The 19,526-nt window shown below is 35.8% G+C and overlaps 1 protein-coding gene across 4 annotated transcripts in view; it reads left to right on the top strand.

Moving 5' to 3' along the window:
• The window catches only part of RGMB (repulsive guidance molecule BMP co-receptor b), a 686,402-nt gene that overhangs the window by 344,848 nt on the left and 322,028 nt on the right, over nucleotides 1-19,526 (top strand). The gene's annotated exons all lie outside the window — the stretch shown is intronic.

The following is a 19,526-nucleotide window of genomic DNA, read 5'->3' as shown; positions in this document are numbered from 1 at the left end:
GAAAGGAAGCATCAAGGTTAGGGAGACTCTTGCTAAACAGACTTAATAGAAGTCTTCCTAAATGCAGGCCAGGATTATCAGGTATCAAGAGTGGGGGATTCTCTCTAAATTGACATAGTTGGGTTCTTGATAAAACTGGGCTATGCAGGTGAAGGATAGCAAAATACGCCACACTAAAGTATGAGACTTTGGCATATGGATTATTTTGAACTGAAAGCAACTGAAAAGAAGCAGATACAAGAAGAACTTTCTTTTCTCCCCCTTTTTTCCTAAAAGCAGGACACAAATTTGTAAAGGTGTTCCGTGTCCCCTCTCCACCAGGAGGGACAGAAGTAAATCACCAGAGACAACTCTAGACCTTTATCAGTTGAGAGATGGCACAAAAGGAACCTTCATAACAAACCTCACTAACTAGCCCTTATCTTCTAGTAGTTCCTTCTTGTATATCCTTTCCTACAGTTTGCCACCCTAGAAGCTTAAAGTCTTTTTCCTATGTCTTGCCACTTTTCTACAAAATTATTGTCTTTTGCTAACACATAAACTCAAGTTCTAATCATCCCTTTGAGTTACTCACCGTTGAGTATCCTCATGTGTATCCACTATGCACATGTTAATAAACAGGTACAAGTTCTAGTCAGAAAGAGGACTAAAGTTTAGTTAAGGAGAGAAACTTTGTCAGGAGACAGAGTCCAAAGTACACACACACAAACACATATGCCCACATGCATGTATAGGAATCTGACTCCCTAAAATGCTGCGAGGCAGACTCTATTCTCAGGGACATCTTCACCACAAATGTAAGCAAATAAGAAGAAAAGCCTTTCAGACTTTTCTTTTGTTGAAGACAGTAAAAACAATCAGGCAAACTGTAAACAAAATAATTTCAAGATCGAAGGTCATGTTGGGAGAAATGATACTGGGGATGTGTGTATGTGTGTGACAGAGAGAGAGAGATTGGGGAGTTCTTATAAAATTTAAAATAAGCAGAATATATTTCTGTTAGTCAGCTCTTTCAGGGTTATCAAGTTCAAAAAAATCCAACACCTAAAGGACTCCCTGATTTGCTGTCACATTGAAATACATTTTACCTAATATCAAATAAATGAGTTAAGTATGATATTAAGCTTAATGCTGTCACTGTTTTTATGGCTCCTTGAACCGCCAGCTCTAGAGTCTTTCAGGCAATGACTATTATCACAAGTCAGAGTACTGTAAATTTCTTATCAAAAAAATTATAAATCTTATTATCACTTTTAAAGCATTCTTTTACAGATAAAAAAAAAATCCCTTTATTAGTGAAACAGTAAAATGTATTCCAAAGCACATTTTTCACTCCAACAAGGTTGCTTTCTAAAAGACTCCCATTTGACTTGTATTTGAAAATGCATTTCCTTAAAATGATCCACGCCATTATTCTAAATGCCTCTGGAATGCTAAAAAGAACTCCTGGAAGAGAATCCGCTGAGAGTAGCAGCTTCTCACAATCATTTCTTGATGAACAGGAGTGTACTGTGGAGGCAGTAGGAATTTACATTAAAATAAAATTAAGAAACATAAATTTCACTGGCACAGGACCTTATATTCCACAGATATGTCTTGGGCTTATACTTCCTTTCAAAAGAAGTTGATAAATGAAGCCTCATTATTTCAGATAGAATAAACCTTAACAAAAGAAATAAGAAGTACCTAACAGCTGTTGCGTAAGAAAAACTGCACTTCAGACATAATAGTGAGAAAGGGTAAGTAATGACAAAAAAAGGAAATACATGATAGTCTCTTGTATAAATAATAACAGCTCAGTATTTGGTTCTCTGTTGACAGTTTCCTTCCTTTATGACATTGTTCATTTGAATATTTGCTACTTGTAAAGTAGATATATGTAAAAAAAAATAGGTTTATTTAAAATCACGGATTAGCATCAAACTGTTGGGTGTAAATAATCTGTTTTGGTGATCTATTCTTCCCCACTGGCTGAATGTTTCAGTGATCATTTTCTTTTAAAAAGTTCAGTAAGCATGGCTGCAGCATATCTGAACATTTTTCTATTTCTTAGTGAGAGAAGGAAAAAATGGATTTTTCTCTGAGGATTTAAAGTGAGCTGATCACTTGAGTTCTGAGAAGAAATTAAAGGCAAAACACGCGCCCATGAAAGGACTCAAATTTCAGACCCTAGCAATCTGCAAAGCCAAAACTTTACATGGAAAAAACATGGAAAACATACATGGCGGGGGTTCGGGGGGAAAGCCCTCAAAATGCATCTTCCATATCCACTTAATTCCATTGCTACTAGAAACATTTTCAGAGCGACACTCTCTGGGAAAAGCGGACCATTGCTTTATCAACTATTAAAAGCTCATCAACTAATTAATTTATCTGTCCCTTTCCCTCTGGGCACAGTGGTGATATGGTTAAGCCTGTATGTGTGCATAGGAGATGGGGATGGGGAGAGGAGTCACCTGAAGCATCTGCCTGACCCTATAGTGGATGCAGGAGAAGAGAATTAGGTGCAGGGTACATGAAGACAGGGTCTGAAAGAGAAGCTTTAAAGACAAGATTTTCATGCTTCACAGCTGAGGCTACTACCTGCCTGTAGGAAAAAAGAACTAAAGAAAAACATCTTCTCTAAGTAGAGTGTCTATTTTGACTTTCATCTAGGGACTATTATATTTGTCTGCTGATGATTTCCCAAAGAGACTTCAAAAATGTCTTGTTCATTGAGCAAAGCCAAGTTTATTATTTACTGCAATAAAAAAGACCAATATCCTGACAGAGTCTTAGGAGCATCTTGGGAGAAAATGGACATCTGTAGGTTTGGAGGAGGTAGTTTAAAGGTCTCTTAGTGCTGAAGGTCTGCTAGGAGTTGGTTTAAGGTTGTGATATGATAGTTAAGATTAGTGAACACAGAAATGTTAGGGTTTGAAAGGAAACTTGAAGAGTACAAAGCAGTTTGATGATCCCAGTTAAGCAAATTGTTGAAGAATAGTCTATTGTTCAGGTAGATGGATTTTTCAGGAAGTATGTGAAATAACATTTGCAACTCTATCTTCCTGAGAGGGAGAGTTTCCTGGAATAATGAAGTCATGTTAGTAATATAGACAGTAAGCTGGTGACTGTAGATGGTTTCAGTTCTAACTGTCATACAGGACTTAAAGGCTGATATGCCTGTTATTAAAGATGGGACTGCAGGATCTTTGATTTGTTGGGCATCTGTATCATTCTTATCTTTATAACCTTTCAGAAGTGATGCTTAGGGCTTGCCACTGTTCATAGCATTTGATAAAGAATAGAATATATATGCTTCTTTGATGCTGGTCATGAGTTATGGGAGAGAGAGAACTCAGAATAAGTAGATAGAAATTATCCTTCAGTGATGTCTCTTCTTTTAACACTGCAACTCCCAACTCACTATTGTGCAAGATTGGAATTACAGAGTATATGATTTAAAGCATTATGTTGCCTGGTAGAATTGATACTGTTACAACTAATACAGGTCTAATCTGACTTTGAGAAAAGAGTTTCACACATAAGAACTACCAATGGCTTTAAACAAAAAAGGAAGATTTTTTGACTCAATGATAATCCGCATGATCAGGAGGCTTTTAAAAAAAAAATAATGTAAGTTACATTTTTTTTGTAATTATCATGTCTCTTTTCATTAACAAGTAAATATTTATTTTTCATAAGAAAACAAACATAGATACAGCTATGTAGAAATCTTTGTGAATCAACAAATCTCACAACACATGCGGATATGTCTAAATTCATAACTACAGGGAGGCAAAACTTCATTGTGGATAATACACAAAAGATCTGTGAGTCCCAAGTCTAGATGTGGAAACTTGGACAAGGTTTTTAGTTCTCTAACCTGTTTACTTTCCATGAATAGGAAAAATTATGACAATATATTTCACAAGTTAGTTATGAGGATTGAATGAAATGCATGGAAGATATTTGAAAGTTATTTAAGTAAAAATATAAATAGTATTAAGATTAGTTCTGTATAATTAGTTATTCAACTTCTAGGAAGATGGTATGGGATTTGTTTCTTTTCAAAAACAATTTGTCCCTAAGAATAAAGTCAAAGTTGTTCATCCTTATATCAGCTTGAGTTTAGTTTCTTACTTGTATTTGAAAATAATAATTAATTAAAATTAAACAATGCTGGTTCACCAAAAGAATACTAATAAATAGAAATTAGTTATGTCATTAATAAAATAATATCAAGCTTTTTATGTCACATTCACTAAATCAAGTATATGCATTATTTCCTTTATTTATTTTATTTGATAAGCAGACTGGAGAAAACTAGTGCAACATTCTATTTCTGTAGTTCTCATACCTCTTTAATATATTTTTTGTGCACGAAATATGCCTTTTACTAAAGTTTTCCTTACATAAAACCCAGCGCAGTAGAAAATGTAATTGTCATTTTTCAAGAGGGACTTGGTATTAGAGCTTTCTCCAACATGTCAACACATCAAGGGAATGAAATGGAATGTAAGAAGTATAGATGAATGAAAGCAAGTTGAAGCAGGATACCTTTTCATAGTCAGGACATGAGTTCACTCAGGTTTCTGTGAATATTTTGTCAGCCTCCAGATCACTAATTCATCCTTATAAAGAAGACACTGGAATTCTCTCTTCAAAATTTGAAATTATGTAGAGTTTAGGCTATAGTCAGCACTATGCAACTCAGAGCTGAGTACGGCCCAGCATTTTGAGGGAATAGAAACTAAAAGACTTGCTGTGGAAGCAGGTTGACAGAAGACTGAAGAAGAGCAGATGGGAGACATAAATATGGCTGAGACATAGAAGAAAGTCAACACAACTGGGAAGAAGAGAAAGAGCGGCCCAAGTTCCTGAGTTTTCCTCCCAACCCCATGGGGTCTAACTCCTTTTCTCATCATGTTTGTTCATAAGGTTTCCCTTAGCTTCAGCTGCCTTAAATAGTTTTCATTTGCTGTTGTCAAAGACCTTGCATCCCTAACAATTTGACACATAAAATTGCACCTCTGAAATGGAAAATAGTACAAAATGGATAAGTCCATGAGCTGAAAAAATGCCCATTCACAGCGATAACTGAAAAACTTGTGGATAATGAAGACGTGGCAACACAGAAATCAAGTTAAATTTGTTGTAGCTGGAGGACAGTCAAAGCAGAAAACATTTGCGTGGTAGTTTTCAGAAGTAACTGTTGAAGCTATAACAGCTCATTGGTAGCAAGCAAGCAGTTGAGGAAAATTGGAAGAGAATGAAATTTTCAGTGTTCATCAAAAAAAAATCCAAAGGAGGGAGTACTCTGATTCTGCATGAGGATTCAGGGTTGAGTGTTCTCCCTCTTTTAGCTTTAAGAGTCTATGACAGTACAGTAATGGTGAAATTGTATTTCTTGTTTGAATAGCCCTTTATATTTGTCAAATGCCTTTCAAAAACATTACCTCATGAGATTCTCACCCCTCCAATACATAGTTGAATTTGTAGTATTATTTCCCTTTGAGATAATAAAAAGACAAGACACATCCTGGGAGGAAATACATGCAAATCACATTTCTGATAATAGACTTTAATGCAAAGTATATAAAGAACTTAACAATTAAGAAACTCAATAAAAGAAAGTAGAGACAATTTAAACAGATACTTCACCAAAAAAGACATGCAGATGAAAAATAAGTATATACATTTGTGTTCATAGAAGCTCCAAAAATTGGAAACAATGCAAATGTCCTTCAACACAAGATAGATAAACAAATGGTGGTACATCCATGCAGTAGAATATTACTCAGCAGTATAAAGGAAAAAATTATGAATCCTCACAATATGCAGAAATCTTAAATGCATTTTTCTTAGTGAAAGAAGCCAGACTGAAAGAGCTTTATATTGTATGATTCCAAATATATGGCATTCTGGAAAAATGCAAAATGATAGGGCAGAAAGCAGATCATTGGTGCCAAGGTTGAATCTAAGGGGAGGAGATGACCACAAAGGAGTAGCATGAGAAAATTTTGGGAGGTGATGGAACTGTTTGGTATGATACTGTGGAGGTGAATATATGACTCAGGTTTTTTTGTCAGTACCCATAGAACTCTACAACACAAAAAGGGAATTTTACTACATGCAAACTTTTATTTTTAAATGAGCTAGAATGTTGGGAAACTCAAGATGAAATACAGACTTTCACTGTTAAATCTAGCTGTTATAAATCCACACTATAAAGTGGAGAAGAAAGGAGCAGACTTAAGTAACTTTGGTAAATAGTGTGCTGACTGGATAATGTAAGGCTAAAGATGAAGATAACTGAAACAAACAGCATAGACAGAATGAAAATAAAGTCCAAGGAAAAGCTGCTAGGATTCGATGGCTCTGTCTCTATAATCTATAGGGGACTGCCACCCCTTCACTCACTTGATGCGTTTTCCTGGGGTTTGCCTTGCTTTGATTCCTGCCTGCAGCTCATCACTGGAACGATAGAGTCATGAGACAATTAACCCAAGTGAAAGAGTTCGACATGTCACTTGGATTAGTATTATCTAAATTTAGGCTGGTCTCTTGTATGTCAGAAACAATTCCCTGAAGTTTCATTGCCATTTCACAGGTTACTCAAAGCCCCACCAAGTGAAGTTCGTTTGACTGGCTTTTTCTCTGTGTCCACACTGATGGCTGGTTGAAGAGACTTAGAGTTTCCAATTCTAGGATTTCATGAATTAATTCTCTCTTTCTCTACCACTCTTGTCAAAGACAAAATAGATAGAATCTCATATATATGATAAAAATAAAGTTGAAGAAACATTATTATTTAAGCTTGGCTGTGTAAGGACATAGAGTTAGAAAATGCTGAACCTGAGCTGTGTTACTTCAATTATTATTTTTTCATAAATCAGTTCTATTCAGTTCATGTGAAAAAATCAATAGTATCCTTGCATCCCTTTTCCCTTATGCAAAATTCACACAAATTCAGAAATATTTTTAGGGAAATCATATGGTAGAAAAAATTACACATGCTATGCCTGGAACTTTGTACATTTAAGAAATTTAAAATGAATTCACTCTTCCAACAGTACAACCAAAATATTCCAAGTGTAATTTTAAAAATCCTAATATACTCTCTTTTTCATAGGTATGTCAGAACATTTCAGTAATCTAATTTGTTCTCATCTTTGTATCTATCTGTGAACTGTCAATTCAATTTTAAATGTTTAAAAATGTACAGTCAATTGATTAATTCAAGCAAAAAATAAGTGACTAGGGAAGAAAGATTGTAGCAATTTCTGTTTTAAGACAGTTTTTACCATAGCCATATGTACAGAAAAATTATGTGTGTGTACATGTGTGTATGTGTGCTTGGAATAAATGTCAGCTAATTGATAGTCCCATATTGATACTGTGTATTTTAACATGAACATCTTGTAAATCAGTTGCTTCAGCATACTTAAATATATAAATCTTATCTACTCTTTAATATTATTTTCAAGCACTTTTCTAATTTTCTGTGTTATATTTCTCCAGGAAAATGGAAATAATCTTTAGTTTAAGGACTATACATGCAGTCTCTTTTGATTGAGGCATTGAAATTAGTAATGTTCAGCACTCAATGGTCCTTCAGTATGTGTTATATGATTCAATCAGAGAAGCAGTTGTGCAGAAGTTACCTTATGGGGAAAGGAAAGGAGAACTAAAATCTAGTATTCAGTGATAAGGGATAGTGGAGAGGCACTGAAACCCTAGTATAAACATCACAAAAAGCTGGCTTGGTGAGGACAGGTAGAAGGAAAAGCTCTTCCATTAAATGGGATTTGTAGGCCTTGAGATATGCCTCATTGTTTTCTGGTTCTAAGCTCCGTGCTCCAAAGTTTTTAGTAGATCCTTTCTATCTCTCTGTGCTTATGTCTGTTTTCACACTGAGCACTGAGCTCTTTGAATCAGAAATTGCATTTATTCACAAGTGATCCTATATAGCCCTAGCCCAGTGTCTTACAAATAACGGACATATGGTAGTAATTGTTATTTCAATTTAATTAGACTTTGTTAATGGCTCAGATTTTGCTTGCATGCTTGGACTCTTTACAAATTCAAGAAATCCCAAAGTATTATTTTCCTTACCTTCTTGTAAACACCTTTGCTCAGTGCTCTGATGTTTTGGGGACAGTTCTGAGTTAACGATTTGGCACAAGGGATGTGGAAATTCCACCAAGGCAAGGTTTAATGGATAAAATAGTACTTTGGATACAGAAAAAATCAGAGCCTTAATCTCATTTTGAGCTAGTAGAAGCTTTCAGTGTATCAGCTCTGGCTCACCTCCTCAGCTTTCTACAGAGAAACCTTCAGCCTCTCCTTCATCTCTTCTGAAGGAGCCTTTTCCTTTGGCTGCAGGTGGGATTTGGTCCACAAGTAATACGGTTTTGTACTTGCCTCTGTCCACTGCCTATCGTGAACTTCTGGCAGGGAAGCCTTAACAAAATCTTCCCTCTTCAGTAGACTCACCCTGGGGTGCTTCTTTAGATTTGAATAGTCTATGAGAGTATTTCTCTTTTTTCATTCTCTTGTGAGGGATTTAGGTGATCAGATTTCACTTCTCTAGCTAAACCAGCTGTCATTCAGGCAGCCCTTCAAGAGATGTGCAGCACAACTCCAGCTATTTCAAGGCTGTGCAGACCTGAATGTTCCAGTTAACTAAACCCCTAAGGGTATCAGAGAAAGACCCTCAAAGACAGCAGCAGTCACTCAACAGATGATTATTTTTGCCTGTCTGTCTGTTTATACCTTATAGAGTTGACCCCTATTGTTCTCCTTTTAAGCTAAGTTGAGATATTATCATTGAAGGGCTAACAGGATGAATCAGGAAGAGGGAAGTAAAAGAGAGTAAATTTGAAGAGAATATAAAGCTTAGGTACAGAAGTGGCAAATCCCTTTTCAGAGTGAAGGTGAATATTATAGACTACCTAAAAGTACTCGTGGGTCTTAAATCAAATCAAATGTAAGTTCTCTGTCCCAGAGGTTACCATCCTGAGGTCACTTTTTATTGTGCGCTACACAGTGGAGAAACCTTGGCCAGGAAAAGTAGAATAAAAGAGAAAGGGACTCAATTCTATGTAGTTCCATAGATTCTTAGTTTACTATTCCATCTTAGCATGAGACAAAACAAGACTTCTTCGAAGAATTCTTATTTAGTCCCCTCAAGCTAGAGTTATGTGTATCATAATATGGTCACTTACTTTCAGGGTAGATGCCTCTATTTTACATATTTCCAGAAAATCTGCAACTTAGCCCAATACATTATTAACTTTTCTAAGAGGCCCTGAGTGCCCTGAGCTGTACAAAATAGAGAAGTGGGAAGGACACACCTGGGAGCTTGGTGTGCTCTCACTCTCAGCCAACTCCACTTGTTGCTCAACAGTGGAAGGTCATAGGAAGGACCTGCAGGGAACAGGCATGTGCTTCACCTGCACAGCCCAATTACCACCCAGTAGGACCCCAATGCCAGGAAGACAACATTTTATATTTTTACAAAACTCTCACAAATTCATCTTCGTTTTCATGTCACTGAGTCTGACCAATTTAGCAAAAAAGCATAGAAAATATTCAGCGATTAAAAGACAGGTTTCATATCTATGGTGATAGCAGACAGCATTATTAACTAAAGAAAAAATACACATCACCCAGCTTATCCATCTGTAACAATGTTCTGGAACTGTAAAACGTTTTATTTTACCAAATTCCATACAGGGATGGTGGAAAGAAAGACTACCTGGTTGAAAAAATAATTTATAAGGGAAAGTACAGAACAAACCAGAAAAGGAAATTAATCAGATATTTTCACACCTTCAAGTGATTGTTGCAGATGTTTTTACAAGTCTCAGGACATCTGTTGTTCATCAATTCTAGCAAATGCACAGTGTCACTATAAAGCCAAAGCATTACTCTTGTATTTACAATCTGAGATTTCCTAATTTTTTTCCTCTGTTTTATTTCTGTAACTTACAATCCTCAAGAAATTAGTTGTTTTAGGCAGCTTTGTTTTGTGGTAGTGAAGGTGGACTACCTCAGTTCAAGGCATCAGAAATGGAGAAATCCATGCCCTTTGGTAAGCAAAAGAAGCAGACAGTAATCAATTTTTATTAAATATCTATTTTGCCTGTTTTGCTTTGGTTTTTTAATCTGATATTTATTTCCCTAAAAGAAGTTAAGCAGTTGGTAATTAATTTGGATTGCATAACCATTTATTACAGAAAACAATTTAGGGTCTCAGAATTGTTTGTTAAATCAATACTCAATTTATTATCTGTCAGACTTTTAGCAAAACTATTCAGGAAGGCTTTTTATAACACTTTTGTCCTTGGAATTGCTTAATACTTAGAAATGAAAGAACTTTTTTGAATAGAAGTTATTTTAGTTAGAAACAATTAAATTAGCACATACTGGAAATTATATATGGAGATTTTCATAGGTAGTTTATACCTAAATCCAAAAACTTTAAAAGTATCATATAGAGAAATTAAAAATATCTGAAACCCAAAAACAAAGTTTAACTTATAAATAAGTAGAGGACTTGATAAAGGGGTATAAATACAAAAACAAAAGAAATCTTTAACTTTTCATTTCATGACATAAGTAAAGGAAAAAAATAACAAGAACCGAGTCTATGTGTTGATACGTAAATATAATTGCAAATGTGTTCTTTTGTTGTTTAAATCCCTCGTTATGAATAAGTGCTTTTGTTTTCGATGCTCCCCTAGGATGTGTCAGGTCAAATGGCAGCTCTGGCCTCACAATGTCCTCTTAAAATCCTGTCTCTCCTTCCTCCAAAAGCAGGTGCATGAAATAAACCAGCAGGCAGTCAAAGCTGAAATTACATTTGTGTGTTCTAAATCATGACATTCAGTCCTGAAGAGAAAGAAGAAAGCACAGATGTCTTTTCACCAAAGGACCTATCTCTGTAGAAAAAAAAAGAAGGGGGAGTGGACAGGAAATCACAGAGACACACCACATTCCTGTTCGTTCCAACTGAGCACTTCCACAGACCTTCTTTGTATCAGACAGAATGGAGACCAGACTCTCACAAGTGTTCAGGCCAAGATTAGTGCTGCAAATTCTCAGCAGTTCTCTGTGCTTACCCTGCATTCTTTAAACAACCAAAATATTAACATCATTTTATATTTGATCATTATGAATCTCATTTCCTGGATAAGCAGGGAAAAGTTTCAGGATATTAAGAGAGGGAGTGGGAAACCCTGCTGAGACATGCATGTGGGCCCCTTCTGGACCATTTCTTGAATACAATGTCCAGTAATGTAGTCCTTCCATACGAATAGCCTACCAATTTCCCTGTAATGAACATCTGAATGAGTTTTAAAGGCAGCTATTTAGAGGAATAGAAATGTAATTTGAATACTAAGATTAAATTGTTAATGCACCTGCATTTTCTTCCATCTTCAAGTGTAAAGTGTATCTAGTATTATTTCCCAAATTATGCTGCTGGTATATATTTTATTTTAGTTTTTTGGTTTCAAATACTTATTTTAGCTTTTTGAAAAATAAGGAAAAATGAAAACAGTAGAAAACAAAACAAAAATAAAATTCACACATAATTCATCTTCTTTTTTAAAGAATACAATCTAGAGAAATATAATCTCATCCCTACCTCAATCCCATCCCCCAAAGTGATGATTACTAACAGTAAGTTTTTAGCTTTCAGGCTTTTTACTTTCTTACAAGAATATCTGTATCCCTGTGTATGTACATATGTAAACACACATAATAATAAATACCCTCATATATATTAGAAAATTTCATCATATTTTATCTGATTTGAACTTTCAATTTTTTTACAAAATATCCTGAACATATTTTCATAGGAAAATATATACACCTACCTCATTTAACAGCTACATTATATTATATGGTTTTTTAAAAATATTCTCCTATTAATTGCTTGGTTCCAAATTTTGCTAATACAAATGCTGGGTGTTTATAGACTGCTAATCTTTGTGCATAGTTGCATGTTAGCCTGGGATCAAATCCAAGAACAAAAAACACAGAAAAAATTTCTGTCAATGGGTTTGTGCGTTTTTAAATGTTCATGGATACTCCTTAATTGTCCTCAGTCATTGCCAAGAAAAGTATGTGATAATATCTCCTTTTCCTCCATACCCATAACTGAATATTACCAAGCTTTACAGTCTATACTAAAACTGATAGAGGGGAAAGAATTTTGTTTTATTTTGAATGTAAGTTGTTTTGTGTGGTTGGTTTTCTTCTCACTTTGTGAAATTTAACATTAGATCATATGTTGAGTAAACTTTTGTATTCTCTTTTTTGTGAATTAATTGCCTGTTGAAATTTTACATCTTTCTTCTAAAGGGCTATCTTTCTATTATGTTATAAGCACTGCTTATATATCATGGGCCACAACTCTTGACTTGCTAACGGTGTTGTAAATAGTTTGACTCTGTTCTTCGTCTTTTAAATTTATTTAAGGTATATTTTATCATTCAGAAAAAAAATTAATTCAATGTCATTAAGCATATAGATTTTCTGAATTTTTATCTTGCTTAGGAAGGCCTTCCTGAATAAAAGGGTATAAGGTATTCTTTTATATTTTGTATCTTTTGTAAAACTTAGGTCGTGTACTCATCTGGGGTGTGTCTCTATGTGTATGTGTGTAATTAGTTAGACAGGCATCTAAATCTACTGTATTTCAAATATATTACCTATTATTATAGCTTTTAGAGAATGAGGAACCCTGCCATTACCTCCACACACACACACACACACACACACACACACACACACACACACACACACACACACACACACACACACACACACACACACACCACTCTATAGATTAAACTCTAAATGCAATTTTTAAAAAATGCTCGTATCAAATGAGGATGAATTGATATATTTACAATGTTAAGTCCTACCATTCAGGATTGTTGTAAATTTTGCATTTAACTCAATTTTTATTTTATGACTGTCAATTATTATCATTTTATTTACATGGGTCAGATGTGTTCATAAGAGATATTAATGTATACAAGAGGCTGTCTCATCATATTATCAGAAATGGGAAAAAGGCAGATGGAGTTTTGGAAATTGTGCAGAAAAGAGTAGGTGGTATATATACAGCATTGACTATCAACCCCTTGAACTTTTAAAAGTATGACTCCTAAAGCGTTTTAAGTAATAATTAGGGAGAAAATGCAACTGTTTACAGCTAAGAGAAGTAAAGGGGAAATTACAGGGACTAAGTTACAGCTGTGGTGAGTTAATAAAACTCTTAGCTCATTGTTATTGATAGTTGCTTTCAGTTTCTGAATAAAACCCACATCGTGTTCTCTTGTCCCTCATATATATTCAAAGGCAGTCCACATGGAAACAAGCACCTGGCTTGTAAATCTCATGCCACGGACTCAGGATCAACAGCAAAAACTTCTATCCTGTTCTTCCTGCTGCTTCCTAGTCCCAGCTTCTCCACAGAGCACCAAGTATTAGACTAATCTTTCAAACACTGGTACAAATTTGAACTCCTAATTACCTACTACAGTGCTTTAGGCATCTACTTTTCTGTTTTGAGGATTTGAAAGAGTGAGGAAAGATTTGACTACACAAAGAGAAGCAAACAGAACCTGATTATGCCTTAGGAGGCCAATGGATTTGCCAACTGACGGTATCTGCTGGATCCCTAAGAAAAACATCTTATGGAGGGGGAGGGTATAGCTCAGTGACAGGGTGTATGCCTAGCATGCTACAAGATCCTGGGTTCAATCCCCAGTACCTCTGTCAAAAAAATAAATATACCTAATTACCACACCTCAAAAACAAACAAAACTTCTGTTCACATAACTGGTTCCCATTCAAAACAGACTTATTATTTGGGTAATTTTGCATAAAACTTTCTACAAGGAATTGTATTTTAATGCTATCTTAAGAAGGAAGATGTACTTTAAATTATCCAATATTTTCTTCTCTATTAAACTTTGTCAGGCAGACATTTCTTTAAGTCACCATATCAGATTGTTTCATTCAATACTGTCTCATGATTTTTTTTTTGAAACCTACAGGAAAAAAATTATATTTGCAAAAATTAAAATTTCATGTTGCTTTTCCTTTTTAAAAAGTTATGTTTATTTATTTATAAATTTTTAAAAGACTGATAAAAATTTTGGCACATCTACGTAATGGTTGAAATATTATTCAGTGATTTAAAAAAAAAAAAAAGCTGTCAAGCCAAGAATGAAGTCTTGAGAACGAAGTCACTATGAAAAGACTAGATACTATATGGTTCTAGCTCTATGATGTTTTGGAAAATGCAAAACTATAGAGACAATAAAAAGATCGGTGGTTGCCAGGAGTGCAGGGGTAGTAGAAAGAATGAATAGGTAAAACACATAAGATTTTTAGGGCACTGAAACTGTTCTGTATGAATTCTGTATCCTGTATTCTGTATGAAAGTATAACAGTAGACACAGGACATCATGCATTCGTCAAAATCCACACAATGTATAACACAAAGAGTAAACTCCTAGGTAAACTCTGAACTTCAGTTAATAACAACCTATAATGTCGGCTCTTTAATTTTAACATGTGTACTGCACTAATGCAAGATGTTAATAACAGGGAAAATTCTGTGTGAGTGCGTATGTGTGTTGTGGGTGGGGAGTAATATAGGAACTCTCTATGCTTTTTGCTGTTTTTCCGTAAACCTAAAACTGCTCTAAAAATTAAAGTTTATTAATTTTAAAAATGCAAAAAAGCTTGAAGAAGAGGTGCTGCATTTTCCAAGTTTATTGTTCACAAGAATTTGTGATAAATTCATACTTATATTTAGAATTCTTCAAATGAATGGACTGATAATCTGTTTTCTGCAATACTTTATTAAATAATGCCCTTTTCGGTTGTTGTTTGAAAAAAAGAAGAGCAGGGGAAAAATGCCTGAATCAATTCATAAAATTGGCCAAAGTTTGGGAAGGTATAAAGGGACAGGAGCAGACTTGTCTCATTTAGGTTGTTTCTCATTTCCTGGTCTTCAGGCTTGTTGGCATCAGCTTTGTTCCATTTGTAATACAGATGTGACACCAGACTGTCCAGTTTAAAGTGTCCTGGATACAGCGAGTACACTTTAAGAAGACTGCATATTGGTAATCTCTTTGCCTCTCAAGGGTTAGTGCTCAAATCTGGATGGTATGACTGGTCTCAGGCATGTCTGAACTGATGTCAGGAAAATGGATCAGGATCCCAGATTACATCTTTTATATAAATAAACATCACAGTAGATGTGAGCCAAGGATAAGATACAGGAGATGCAGTGCAGCACAGGTTGCATTTAAGAGAGCTGTCAAGCTGAGGATTGAGTCTGTGCAGCACTGAAGTGTATGTTCCCGAAAACGTCCCCTGCTCTAAACCACTCAAAAATAATGAGGACAATCTTCTTCCTGTACATTCCTGCAAGCAACAGAGCTCAAAAAGGAACAGCTGGTTTTAAAAAATACATTTTCCTATTCACACAGCTTCTATCTGATAAAATGTTGTATTCTGGGTGCTTTTTTCTTTGTAGTATCACCTGTGTGCAATTTCCTAGCTGGGATAACAAAAGACAAAATATTTTTGTTGATTAATAAAGAAAGCTATATTATTTTTCTTTGTTTGAAAATCAATTTTTAGTTTTAACTCGTATAGTAGTTTGTCCTCTTATCCAAGTTTCTTTTAAAATATGAAATGTCTTAGCAAACATCAGAAGTGTGCTATCTCAGCACTTGGGATAAGTGCTTGCAGGGGATGAAAATTAAGATGACTAGATATTGTTGTCATTGTAATAGCAATGACATTTGAGTTTTCGTCCATTACCTGGAGGGGCCTCCATTTGATTGTCATTTCAGGGTAGCTATTTTTTCCTAAAAATTCAAGAATCTGTCCAGAAATAGGTGCTACAGAAAAATATTAGCCCCAGTGTACTCTGTAACAATCATATATACATACTTTTATGAGCACTCAGATTTTTTTTTCAGTTATAACCAAGGTGCACTTAATTCAGTTCAACCTCAATAAAATTTTTTTTAATCCCAGTTATAAAACAAGTCTTAGACTCTTAGTGTTGGCACAGATGACAGCATTAGTCCAAATGTCACCAATTTCCTCTAAACCAGAGCTTCTCACTGGTGCCACTATTGCCATTTTGAATTGGTCAGCTGTGTCATGGGGGCTGTCCTCTGCATTGCAGGATGTTCAGCAGCATCCCTGGCCTCTCCCCCCTTAATGCCAACAGTACCCTGCACCAGTGTGACAACGAAACATGTCTCCAAGTATTGCAGAACTTCCCCTTGGTGATTCAGGGTGGGAGTTGGGGGTGGGTCACCTGAGTTGAGAACTACTGCTCTGAATATTCCCTGAGCATTTTTCATTCAGAATCTGCTTGAATATATCTAGTGATAGGGAAACTGCTGTAAAGTGTGATTTCCAATTAAACATTCATAACTTTAAACTGTACTCAAGTCCGGGTAACCAAACACCTTTTGGATCACTGGTTTTCTTCATTCAACACCCTCTACTTCTACCTAAAAACAAATCACACATCTTTCAAGACTCAGATCAAAGGTAAGATCTTCATGAAGCCCTTTCTGGCTTCTCTTCAAACATAAAAGCAGCTCTTTCCCAAGTGTCTCCCCTGAATCCCCTTTTCTCTTCCTTCCCCCTCTCTCCCTCCTTCCTTCCTTTTATGTATGAAAAAAAATTAATAAACTCTTGCTATGTGCCAAACACTCTTCTAAGTTCTAGAGTTAAACTTCTAAACAAAACAGATAAAAATAATTCTCCCTCATAAAGTTTATACTCTATAATGAAGGTGGAAAATGATAATTATTGAGAGTAATAAATTCTAAAAAAAAATGAAATAGAATATGAGAGAGTTGAAATTGTTAGAGAATCATCAGGGTCTCACTGGGCAGGTGTTATTTTGAAAAACAACAGGAAAGAGGTGAGGGTGAGTCGCCCACCCAGCTGTCTGATGGGAAAGCATGCCTGCCTGAAAGAAGTCTTCACTGTTTCATTCTATACACACATAAAGGGTGACAAAGCAAATAGTTTGGGTTGTAATATATTCAGTGCTTAATTCTTTTTCAATGAATACAGACATTTTTAATTAACTATTCCAAACATAGTGTCCTAACTGCAAGAGTTGGAAGGTATTACTCAATTCAGACTTTTTAAATTCGGGATTGCTAATTTGGGACATGGAAAGGTCTTACCATATGCTATGGAATTCTTTAGCTATCTATCTGCATATCTATATCATTATGTACATGTCTGTCATCATCTCTGTATCTTCATATCTATTTAACTAAAGCACACATATATATAACAAACTAAAGTGGCATTCTGTAAAATTTTAGATTAAGTTTGAGGGGTTTTATTTTTTGCTTTTTTTCTACCAAAACTGATGAGAACCCTCAATTAGCTGTCACCATGTATGGGCTTCCTTCCAGCCCAAGTTTTTCTTCCTCTTGAGCTGGTCGGTTTTGGGAGAGACATTGCATCTTGCCCCTTAGAGCATAAGTTGGCCTGGTGTGGACTGTTTCTTCCTTATATTGAGGGACTTATGACTATGAAAGATCCTCAGCCTTTTCATCTGTGGCTAGTTCACTGTAGAGATTAGCAGTCTTTCTGAGGTGATTCATGCTACGTGCTCACCACAGAATCCTTGTTCCTTCCTGATGCTGGTTTTCCTTTCTCTCTCTGTGATCCTGTGAGAGACTCTCTCTCACCCTGCTTTCAGCAGTCTCTGTCTTGGGTGTCACTGTTGTCCATCCACCTGCCCCACGGTGATGTGAGGGATATCATGTGCTGTACCCAGTGGTCAGGCAGGGGAAGACTGAGACAGAGGCAGTAACTCTGATATCCCAGCCCAGGGGTTTGGATTCCCAGTCAGGAAACTGGTGCCACACAGACTGGAAAAATTTGTAATGATTATTCTAAAGGGAATATTTGCAAAGCTATGGTCAGAGAGTACGAAAATCACAAAGAGAAGAGCAGTGCCAAAGCCTGGGCCAGATAGGCCTGAAGGAGCAGGAGGAGAGAGCAGTTACTGTGATCCAGAGAGAGCTGGCTGACAGAGGGTGGCCTTCAGTCACACGGCCAGCCTGCAGCAAGGCCCTACAAGGAGGATTCAGGGAGAATACATACTGCAATATCCCTCTTTATCCCTCCTTCCTCCTCCTTCACTCCAACATCAAGGCGGTCTGTTGACGCCATCCACAGAGGCTGCAGCCCCTGAAGCACAGCAGGAGAGAGAGGGATGGAGGGTGAGCAGCAAATGGAAGGCACCCCACACATATAGTCACAGAAATTTCACCCCCATTATCCTCTGGTCAACATCCACATCTCACAGATGGATCTTTCCAATTCAAAGTACTCACAAAATAGTGATCTTATAAACTACTGAAACGAACTAGAATCTTAGAAGTCAATTATTTAGTCAGAAAAATCCCCAAGCATGTGAAAGAACTGAATACTGTCCGTCTTACAGTGCCAGCACTGACACAAGAAAACAGACCTTCTAACCTGCAAACCAGTGTGAAATATTTTCATTTTAGAGGAAGACAGAAATCCAAAATTGCAAATGCAATTTAAGTCTTCTTGCAATACGTAAAGTATGTTTGTGTTTGTGTGTGTGTGTGTGTGTGTGTGTGTGTGTGTGTGTGTGTCTTGGCAGATAAATAGATGATAGAGAGAGAAAAATAACTAGACGTAGATCTAGATGGGTATCCAATCTAGAGTGGACAAAAAGCATAGATGGCATGTCAGACGGTGCCACCGAAACACACAGGCAGAATTTCAAAAGTTTAGTCCAGTTCCATTTAACTCACCAGCATTGGACTTAATATATATAATGACTTTAGGAAAAAATGGTATTTTCCTTGTTCAGTTGAGTATCTTTGTACTTCAATTTCCATACATGCCTCTAATAATTTTCTCTTTTTTAACATTTAAAGCTGTATCATTATCACATGCTTCTATCTCATCAAAAAAATTGATTTGAATATAATTGCATAGAGCGTTTAGAAATCTGAATTGTCTGCACAACAGCAATCACATCTTATTTATTTGCTACTATTGGAGAACAACTATTACCATGTAAATACATTTTTAAAGTAAATTAAAAATTGCCATATTAAGCAAAATAATTTTCTATACATTTAAGTGATTGGAGTGGAAACATTTATGAACAGTGTTAAAACTTGCATTGTCTTTAAAAATACTTTAAATGACATTATCTTTACTTGGTAACACATAGATGTTGCTATAAGTATAAGTTATTAAACTAAACTGTAATCGGATTCCCCTTGAAATAGAAGAGGAAGAGCTATTTGTCTTAACATGAAATAATCCCAAGATATTGTGCTGTTTGACTTCTTATATCTACTTTCTGTAGATTTTTGGCCATCTTAAGCACTTCTAGGCCATAAGCTATCAAGTCTCATTGTCAAGCTACCTGATTCTTGTATTAGTCCCCTTCTTCACAAATTAATTCTGCC

This window comes from Vicugna pacos, chromosome 3 (genome assembly GCF_048564905.1).
Source record: "Vicugna pacos chromosome 3, VicPac4, whole genome shotgun sequence".
NCBI lineage: Eukaryota > Metazoa > Chordata > Mammalia > Artiodactyla > Camelidae > Vicugna > Vicugna pacos.
The sequence above is the reverse complement of the archived record's forward strand: the minus strand, read 5'-3'. Positions and strand labels throughout refer to the sequence as shown.